This window comes from Esox lucius, chromosome 16 (assembly GCF_011004845.1).
Source record: "Esox lucius isolate fEsoLuc1 chromosome 16, fEsoLuc1.pri, whole genome shotgun sequence".
Taxonomy (NCBI): domain Eukaryota; kingdom Metazoa; phylum Chordata; class Actinopteri; order Esociformes; family Esocidae; genus Esox; species Esox lucius.
The window spans coordinates 5190765-5201996 of NC_047584.1; the positions used below are offsets into that span (position 1 = coordinate 5190765).

At 40.7% G+C, this 11232-nt stretch overlaps 1 protein-coding gene across 3 annotated transcripts in view; it reads right to left on the bottom strand.

Annotated features, from left to right (window-relative positions):
* The window catches only part of slc39a10 (solute carrier family 39 member 10), a 43924-nt gene extending 33076 nt beyond the window's left edge, over window positions 1–10848 (bottom strand). For 2 of the 3 annotated variants that reach the window (XM_010898807.3, XM_010898806.3), the window contains exon 1: window positions 10567–10848. The gene's annotated coding sequence lies outside the window, so the exon portion shown is untranslated. The remainder of the gene's footprint in view (window positions 1–10566) is intronic. The other variant, XM_010898808.3, reaches the window with a different exon arrangement.
* Between the last annotated feature and the right edge of the window lie 384 nt (window positions 10849–11232).

The following is an 11232-nucleotide window of genomic DNA, read 5'->3' on the forward strand; positions in this document are numbered from 1 at the left end:
TTATTTTGAGGGGACAGAAAATTGATACTGTTATACAAGCTGTACACTCGCTACTTTCCATTGTAGCAAATTGACATTTCTTCAGTGTTGTCACATGAAAAAGGTATAGTCAAATATTTTTTAATAATGTGAGGGGTGTACTCATTTTTGTGAGATACTATACATATACACATCTCTTTTCGATTTTCTAAATATTATTTTGTTTATATTGTATGCTAATTGTTAACGCATTCCTACTGAAAGTGACACGAGAAGACAAATAGAATTACATTTCCGCGGGCCAAAATAACTTTGTTGATCTGCACAATACAATGATGCGCACCACATAACTGGGAGCTGAATGATAAAGTTATTAAAAAGAATCAAACACATCAAACAGGCCTATCCTTAGCTAATAATAAAATGCACACAAAATAAATGAAATCTATTTTCACCCCTGATCCCCAGATGAGTGACTTGAAAAATCTCTTGCGAGTCAGCTACGTGTTCCTGACTACTTGTTTTATTTAAGTGGTGGAGCACATATCTTTTTTTTTATAGATTAGATTGAATGTTGTCTTTGAACAAGTACAGTACAACGAAATGCAGTTAGTATCTAACAAGAAGTGCGAATAGAAGAGGCCAGAAAATACACTCACCTAAAGGACTATTAGGAACACCATACTAATACGGTGTTTGACCCCCTTTCGCCTTCAGAACTGCCTTAATTCTAAACATTTTGGCCCATATTGATAGGATAGCATCTTGCAGATCTTGATGGAGATTTGTGGGATGCACATCCAGGGCACAAAGCTCCCGTTCCACCACATCCCAAAGATGCTCTATTGGGTTGAGATCTGGTGACTGTGGGGGCCATTTCAGTACAGTGAACTCATTGTCATGTTCAAGAAACCAATTTGAAATGATTCGAGCTTTGTGACATGGTGCATTATCCTGCTGGAAGTAGCCATCAGAGGATGGGTACATGGTGGTCATAAAGGGATGGTCATGTTCAGAAACAATGCTCAGGTAGGCCGTGGCATTTAAACAATGCCCAATTGGCACTAAGGGGCCTAAAGTGTGCCAAGAAAACATCCCCCACACCATTACACCACCACCACCAGCCTGCAAAGAGGTAACGAGGCATGATGGATCCATGTTCTCATTCTGTTTACGCCAAATTCTGACTCTACCATCTGAATGTCTCAACAGAAATCGAGACTCATCAGACCAGGCAACATTCTTCCAGTCTTCAACTGTCCAATTTTGGTGAGCTCGTGCAAATTGTAGCCTCTTTTTCCTATTTGTAGTGGAGATGAGTGGTACCCGGTGGGGTCTTCTGCTGTTGTAGCCCATCCGCCTCAAGGTTGTGCGTGTTGTGGCTCCACAAATGCTTTGCTGCATACCTCGGTTGTAACGAGTGGTTATTTCAGTCAAAGTTGCTCTTGAATCAGTCGGCATTTTCGCCCACAGGACTGCCGCATACTGGATGTTTTTCCCTTTTCACACCATTCTTTGTAAACCCTAGAAATGGTTGTGCGTGAAAATCCCAGTAACTTAGCAGATTGTGAAATACTCAGACCGGCCCGTCTAGTACCAACAACCATGCCACGCTCAAAGTTGCTTAAATCACCTTTCTTTCCCATTCTGACATTCAGTTTGGAGTTCAGGAGATTGTTTTGACCAGGACCACTCCCCTAAATGCATTGTAGCAACTGTCATGTGATTGGTTGATTAGATAATTGCATTAATGAGAAATTGAACAGGTGTTCCTAATAATCCTTTAGGTGAGTGTATAATTGTATTAACTATAACATATGTTACAGATGTGCAATGTATAAATGGGCAATGAAGGCAATTGCAGTACAAATGGCAATTCTAAATGCCACAATACATCCTCTGAAATGTATTGTCAATGAAGCTGTCAACCAAATACATTTATAGATTTACATATTATAGTATTATTAAAAACCTTCTTTGATATTATTTTACTGTACTGGCTTTTTAAATGCACAAGAACAATATTTATATAATGGAAGAATATCCGATCAGCCGTTTTGAGCTAGAAACCAGAGTTGTTATTGGGATTGTTATTAATCTGGATAAAAACGTAAATTGGGATAATTTAAGCCAGGATAATCATGGCATGAAATTCCCACCCCTACTCAACAGTTTTATAAGACGAAATACAGCTTTTTGGCCTCAATGGTAAGTGCAGGTATGGTGAAAGTCTAACATCACACATCATCCTGTGAACACCTTTCTTACCGTGAAGCATGTTGGTGGAAGCATCATGCCCATAGCATGATTTGGCTTGTAAATATTGAGGGCCAGATTACAAGGAAATACAGGAAGAAAACCTGCTATAATCTGCAAATGATTTGGGGAAAGATTCATCTTCCAGCAGGACAATGACCAAAGCAAAAGCCACACTTAAGTGACTTAAAAATAGAAAAGAAGGTAAATATCCTTGTAAACGGTCAAAGTGGCCCAGTCGAATCCCATACCCCATATCAACTGAGAATGTGGAAATAGTACAATTGCTCTTCACCAAAGGCCCTCAACCAATTTGACAGACAGGCAATTTTGTTAATTAAAGTAATACCCATCTCCAGAGGTGCAAAGCCAAAGGTCTTATGCAAATACACTCATGACTGTAACAACTGCCAAAAGGGTCTCTAACAAATATTGATTATAGGTTACGAATTATTTTCAGTTTAGTATTTGTAATTAATAAAGTACAAATTTGCCGATTTTATACTGTCTGCAGACAAATTGGCTACACCATCACGTTGATACATTTGGTTCACACTTACGAAAAAAGCATTGTTCAAAAAGAGAACAGTTTGTGTGTGACCAATAACAAGCACAGAATGCAATCCAAATCTTTAGCTTGGAGAGGTTTATGGAGATGCAGACAGTGTGAGGGATGAACTCTATATCCATATATAGGCCTTAAAGTTCAAGATCAAGGGACATTTCAAGGGGTAAGTAAACAGCTTTAATAGTGGTTCTATATCAACACGTTCTAAATGTTCAGATTATTACTGGAGCATATGTAAAGGCTATAGTTATCTAAAAAAGGCAACTGGCGGAGAAAGGGGCAGATGCCTGCTACCAAGTGACCTACAAACACCAGATGGTCAGTGTGGGCATGATGAGGGTATGGTACCACAGTAATTCAAGGGTCTAAAATAAATATTATGTTGGATTTTGACAACTAGACCCCTGTTGGACCCATTTCTGCATTGCAGATCAAATTGCTGCCTGATGATTCCTGCTAGCACTGCCCACACCCCACCGGATTGTCCCTGTCCACCTGGAAAAGCAGCTGACTTGGATTCTGTTTAAATGCTCTGGACACAGCCCATGTGCATTTATTGACCTCCTTTTCATCTGAACACGTAAAAACATTGACGTTCCCCAAAAGGTCATGTGGAGCTGCCCACCCGTCAGAGTCTAGTTTCCCTCTAGGTTTCGGCCCTACAAGGGGATCTTCCAAGCCACTGGGCATCAAATTCTGTTGCTTGCTCTTTGGGGTTTCAGGCTGGATATCTGTAAAAATACTGACAACTGCTGATGGTAAAAGTTGTAACTCATAAGAGATCATCATCAGCCATGTTGTGACAGTTCCCATAAAACAACAGCAGTTAAACAGCAGCAAAACGTATTTTGACCACATAAGTGAACGCAATAGGTTGACCTAATGAGCTATTAAAGATAAAGTATACGCTTTTGACATGTGCATGACCTGGCCCAAAGTTGTCAAAAAAAAAAAACTTTCAAGGGACATTGAGCTTGGCTAATGTTGTTAAAAAATAAATAAACGTAATTATCCAATGTGAGAGAGGCAACAACATTCTAATTTCCAGTTGTAATACACTTGTCAAATACATTATTACTGTTGTTGCTGGCTAGCAAATGTTCTGTAATATAAGTGCAGAAGTGCTACAAGTCAAAACACCTAAAAACAAGACAAGTTATCAATGATAAGAGTTCCAACAAGAGACCTACTATTCCTCAGAAGCTTCTAGTCATTGTTGCTAGGCATCTGACTGTTCAGAATCATAATGCCATACTGCACTTCACCTCAACTTTTTGGGGAAATTTGCTTAAATCCAGTCTGTGACTAATTCCACACCACTTTCCTCGTCTGTTAATTAACGTGCGTGCATATGCTAACATGACATCAAACAACAAGCATCCACTGACAGCCTCGAAGGGCAATGACTCAAGAAAGTCAGGAGCATTTCATAACAGCATGCAGATGCCAGAATTGTACTAGTTATAAAAAAAACTATATATTAAACCGACAGTACACCAGAGGCAGAATCCATTTGTCCATCATGGGCTGAAGCACCACGATCTGCTGCGAGAATTGCAAGGCCACTTTCTTAGGCAAATACGTACTTTACTTCACAAACTTATCAAACAATCCAGTTCACAACAGAATCATCTCATACGTCATGTCACTGCCTGCTGCCCATGCAAAATAATTACAAGTCAAAGACGCTTGTATACCTTTAAATCAAGGATTTTGAATGGTCCATAACAAATGTTTTCCTTCTGGACCAAAAAACCCACCTCACAATAAAGTAGAGATTAAACCACTGCCTCCTTGAAAATCTTTGCCCGAATCAAGTCTTAAAATCAACCATGCATTGGCAGCGTCTTCAGCTTCCGAAGCATTAAGCTGGCCAAAACCTCTGCCGTTTAGGTTATTTCCACAGGTCCATAGAAGCAGTGGATGATTCTGCCTCCCAGTGAGTCCCCCAGTAAATAGGTGCAGATTTGTGAAACTGAACACAGGTGCAATGCTGATGACGAGCTGCAGACTGGAAACAAGTTAAGAGCAGGATAAGAAGGCCCAACTGAAGCTAGGCCTGCAGTGAGGTAAATAAACGTATCAGCAAACAACGCCAAAACTGCAAAATATCAGACCAGGCAGCTCCTTGGTGAAAAGGTATAGCTTACCTGTTCATCTGAAGGCCACAGTGATAAAAGGCCGGAAACCAAAATAGGCACTCGCACTTAAATGCTCTTCTGTGTAGCTTTTGGAACAGAGGCTGGCTGTTTTGAAGTCTTTAAATCTGTTGATTTAGGCTAATTTGTGCATGGGGCGGGGTGGACATAGTGTGTGTCTATGCGTGCATGTCTCGGAGCGCAGAATTCAGAGTTAATCAACCACTGGACCAGCCACTTACATGAAGTGGGTGGGGTCCAGACAATTTGTGAAGTGTGTGCATCTGAACAAGCTGAGCGTGATGCTGGGATTCCGGAGTTACACAACAGAGCCTCACAGCAGGGGGCCCCAGCTTGGACATTACAAGCATGAGGCAACATGCAGAAACACCAAAGGGAAAGAGAGCAAACGACTGACAGAAACAAGACAGAGAGGCAAAGAGATCCAGGCGGCATCATGACAGACATCCCCGCCGGGTAGTGAGGAGTGAGGAGAGCAGGCCTGACCACCTAAACAGGGAACTAAAAAGGGGAGGATAAATCCCTAAATGAGCAGAAGAACGAGTCTGAATCAAAAGCGGTATTGTGGAGGTGGGTTGCTAATCTGGGGGGATTTTCAACGCCTGTCAGGACAATTTCTACAGCATTCCAAGAGACCCTTTGGAGGTGAAAAAACAGATAGAGCATTGCACACACAAGGGCTATCTCATGGGCAGAAAGTGGAAATACCATTGGATTAGACATACGATGCACCTTCATGGAATATTAGGGGCGTAGGGGAAGTTTGAACTGCATATTCATGTCCTGCTCATGGTTTTGGCTAAATTATCATTTAGAATCATGTGCATGTGTTTCCATCAATGACCTACTTTACAAATAACCACTGCCATAACATTACCCATAGCACACTGAATTTTTACTTGGAAAAAAGGTGTTCAGCAGTGTAATCGTTATTAATCTCTGGATGGTTATTCTTTAAACATCCACCCAGCTTAAGTCATCCCCTAATTATGCTTCATCAAATATGCAGGTGTAGCCCATGTGACTGTATCCATTCACCTGGAAGACGTACACAAAAAACAGACTGCACAAGTTATCAAAGACAACGCAATGTTGGCTGAAAGTAGAACAATTAGCACACCTCACATGCTCATTACATAGGCAGGGTTCAACATGAGCAATGGCCTGGTGTCCCAGGGCCAGTAAGACCTAATGTCAGAGCAGAACACAAAGACAGTGGGCCAGTGCTCAATTTCCCCATTTAAATTCAGAGTGTCATATTAAAATGTTATACTAATGTTATAAATGTTAACACACTTCCCGCCTCAATTTTTGTGCCTGTACTGCTTTTTCTCCCCCCCCCCTTGGAGTGGTACAGTACAGCTGTCATCTTTCTGACAAATATTTGATGGGTCGTCTGTTTCGACCAATCATAGTTCACAGTGCATTGTAGAGCGAGGCATAGTTCAAGGCAATATGCAATCATTTTTGTCATCATGGAAAGAACAGTTTCCGTGAGGTCGAAAACAATAACGACGAGACATACACCGATCAGCCATAACATTATGACCACCTGCCTAATATTGTGTAGGTACCCTTTTGCCACCAAAACAGCCCTGACCTGTTGAGGCATGGATTCCACTAGACCTCTGAAGGTGTGCTGTGGTGTCTGGCACCAAGACATTAGCAGCAGATCCTTTAAGTCCTGTAAGTTACGAGGTGGGGCCTCCATGGATTAGACTTGTTGGTCCAGCACATCCCACAGATGCACATCCCAAGTCAACACCTTGAACTCGTTTTTGTGTTCCTGAAACCATTCCTGAACCATTTTTGCTGTGTGGCAGGGTGCATTATCCTACTGAAAGAGGCCAATGCCATCAGGGAATATCGTTGCCATGAAAGGGTGCACATGGTCTGCAACCATGCTTAGTTAGGTGGTACGTGTCAAAGTAACATCCACATGAATGGCAGGACCCAAGGTTTCCCAGTACATTGCCCAAAGCATCACACTGCCTCCACCGGCTTGCCTCCTTCCCAAAGTGCATCCTGGTGCCATGTGTTTTCCAAGTAAACGACACACACACATCAGGCCATCCACGTGATGTAAAAGGAAACAAGATTCACCAGACCGGGCCACCTTCCTCCATTGCTCCGTGGTCCAGTTCTGATGCTCACATGCCCATTGTAAGCACTTTCGGCAGTGGACAGGGGTCAGCATGGGCAACCTGACTGGTCTGCGGCTATGCGGCCCCATACCCAAAAATCTGGGATGAACTGTGTTCTGACACCTTTCTAAGAGTACCAGCATTAAGTTTTGCATCAATTTGAGCTACAGTAGCTCATCTGTTGGATCGGACCACACGGGCCAGCCTTCGCTCCCCACGTGCATCAATGAGCCTTGGCCGGCCTTGACCCGCATACAGCACCTGCTGTGTTATTAACATTGTTAAAAACAGCAACATTACTGCCAGAGCTGAAGTTTGGGGATGTTTACATATACCTTATGGAGATTCCATCCCCTAACACACACTGCTACCAAAATGAAAGCGCACAAAAGAACAGACAGCTATCTGTACATTCAATCAGGGTGGGTCAATTATGCAATTGTTTGGGGGTTGAAGGAGAAGAAATTCTTCATTATCAAAGCAAAGTTGAGTGCTAATTTACCTAAATTAACATTGGTTCTATGGGTGGCCAGTGTAGCGTAGTGCAGCCAGTATAACGCAGAATCTTCTGACAAATATACCGGTTATAATATACACGTTTTCCTAATGTCAGGTAAACCAATCCTACTGATTGACAGCCTGGGTTGCTGTGGAGAAGGTTGGATTGGTGCGATTAATTTAGCTAACATTATATGTTTAACAAGAGAGGTTTAGCTAGCCTCACTAACTTTAGCTAGACCATTGGTGTTGGTTGCATCTGTGCAGATCCTTCATTATACTGATTACTTGTAGATATTCTTGCAAATACAATATGCGGTTAGCGCATCCAATACTGATAAGTAGAACTAGTAGAAGTATTACTAGTAAAAGTTGTTAATGGTGGGCAATGCGAGGACTGTTTTGCCCGCCAAGTGGGCCTTCCTAGTGATGGCCATTCAAGGCTTCATTACCATTCTTCTAGCAGCAGGATATGATGCTAGCTGCGCTAACTTAGATTTTCTTTTTCAAATAGAAGACATCATTGAAAATGTTTAGGCAATATAGTTAATCTAGTCAGTACATTTGATGTTTATGTCCTTTCCAATGTTGTTCTTGTCTGTACTTTTAACAGACTAGATTGTTAAATCTATTGCCTTGTAAATTTCAATGATGGCTTTTATTTTGAAAAAGAAAATCTGAGTGTGGCCAGCATAATATCCTGCTGCTCATATAACACTAATGAAGCCTTGTTTGGCCATCACTAGCCATCACTACTGACATGGCTTGTCAACAGTAAGTGTCATTAACTACACTTGCCAACGCGCTTACTAGCAGTGACTCACAAGAAGCCTGCAAATCTAGCTTTTATATGTCACAGCAAATGCAAGTATCTTCATGAAAAGATATACCTTGATCACGATCAATATTTTGATCACCATTTATTAAAAAGTAATCATGTGAGATGCACCATATTTACATAAACAGCAATTGCTTATATCAACTCATGTCTCACAGCACATGCAAAACTGTAGTATATATCAATATTCTGATGATTTGAGATTTACATACAATATTATTTAATAAAATACAATTGTATAATTTTTTTTTATTCAGTCCAGGCCAGAAGATTTCAGACCAACTGGGCCTAAAAAAAGTTAGCGCTAGACCCTGCATAGGGCGAAGCTTCTCATTGGTGTACTAATATGTGGGATTTAGAAATCATGTGAGGAGTGATAAGGAGTAACGTACAGTGTTTCAAAACCACCCGACATCCGTCCATGTAAATTGCCTGGTAATCATGTCACATGCTTAGGAGAACCCTGGGGTGATATCACCAGCTGAGCTAAGCAAGCATGAAATGGGAAAGCTATTTGAAACAGACAATGAGCATTCTAATTTGACAATCTCAGACAGTCACTATGTTTCAAACCATTTTTAAAAGTTGTAGGGTTGTTAAACAGAGTATTTTGTTTTAAATACATCAACATTTTGCTAATGACAACCTTACCATAACATTCTGGCCTAAAATTACAGTAATTATGTATTCTGTATTGCATAATTTGCATAGGGTTGCAATTTTTTGGGACATTTGTCTTTTAATTAAATTCTGGGCCCCTATTAAGCCCAGAATAAGTCATAATATGACAACCCTGTCTTGAGTTGTTAGACCAAATGATTGAATTTTTTAATCCACACAGGTGATGAGATGCCTGCTGACAAGAGAATAACAACTTGTCCTCAACTGTTAATCTTTAGATATAATTTCCAATCACTTAATAGTATGCTATCTTAGTAATGGCTATCCTTATGTAATACTCTCGAATACAAACTTTTTGGTATGCAAGAGAATTCACTTAATACATTTAAAGCAAGATAATTCTAAATACATTGTATTTTTACCCTAAAATCCTATATTTAGGACTTAAGATTCCCAGAAATTATCCTGTCAAGTTGAATATGGGGTAATTATGACTTTTAAAAGGCTCCCAATTTTAACCAGCAAGAGTGGTTCTTACTGCTTGTTCTGATGACCCAAAGGGTACCGTTTTTCGCCATAGGAAGTACTACACACCAGAATTAACAGTCCAAACCTGATTAGTTAATATTCGAACTGCTTTGGGTCACCAGAACTAGAATTGAGAACCACTGCAAGTGAAACGTTGATTTAGAACAGTATTTACCTAGTGCCTGTCTTCCCACGTGAAATTAGTGATGTAGCTAACGTTACTCCAAAACGTAAATACCTAACGAGCTAGATACTGGACTACCACATTTAACTAAATAAAAACAGACTAATTCAGGAAAGCAGAGAGCTTATGCTGATGATGGAAGCACGCCTACTATAACAATAACGTTACAGCAAGCTTAGCTATGTTATGCCGCACCAGCTTGTTCGATAAAAACATAGTTAACTACCCTGGTAAGAACTACCATACAGACGCCCCTTATTAAACGACGAACTGCTACATACCGAAATTATCAACCAGTTGTTAACAGCGGCAACTAGAGTTAGTTAGCCTCTACCCTGAACGCTAGCCTACACTACAAAAAGCACGGGGCCAAGAAACGTTGCTTGCTAACATTATTAGCTGCTAGTGTATTGAGGTGACTTATTAGCTTCTCGGATTCTCACTGCATGCGGGCGTAGTTGTGGCTTGTTAACTAGCTAATCTTCCAAGCGTAACCACTTAGCGTAAGATTACCCAGTCATTTAACTTGAACAATTCAAAAGCTCGTGAAGCTACAAAATAACTAGCAGCTAGCTAGCAGATCATTCAAGAAATAAGCTAGCTAACGTTAGCTAGTTAGAGATGATTAGACAAAGCTGTGCTCTTTTAAAACTTGTACTAACGTTAACTACTTAATTTTCTTTAAAATGACAATGACCGTAGCTAGCCAGCGTCTACATGTTTTTGTAAATGCTGTCCGGTTCCATGTTGTGGGAGTGAATGAAAACAAATGTTTTTTTTTATATAGTTACCTCACTCGAGTGCCGTGTGCATCCCCTCTCCGCTCGGTACCAAAAAAAATCCGTTCACTGAGAAGCGACGCACAAAAGGGTCAGTGGTTTGCGCAAATACCATTCACCATAGCCTATTACGAATCTTTCGTAGGGACGTGGAAAATGGTGTATTCTGGAATACGCAGTTCACGCAATGACAAATTTGCAAATGAGGAAGACAGAAAACACGAGAGAGTTTAGTCCTGGGGCGGTAATGACATTGTGACCCGCATTGACCTCAGCAGCACTGAAGGGGCCGAACCTGGGCTGAGCGAAGAGATTTTGCTTCAGCATTGGCTAATATATACACGTCCATCAGAAATTGAGAAAGAGATGTGGGTATTGGGAGGCGTACTTTGACAGGATTTTCTTTTTCGTTGAGTCTTCTGTGGGAAAGAGTGGGAACAGTTTGTATTTTCTGCAAAAATAGTTCAGTTTGTAATCATTCACCATTCTTTAATGGTTGAAATATATAGAAAACAGTTTTGAGGACTTCGAAGTAACTTTGTGAGCTCCACCAGAGAAATCATACTGCAACAGGTGTTCATAATATAACCAAATGTTTATCTACCACTAACCTAATTTGCTCAGAGGAAGGTTAAGTAATATAACTAAATTAGGCTTATTGCTGAATTAAATACGGCA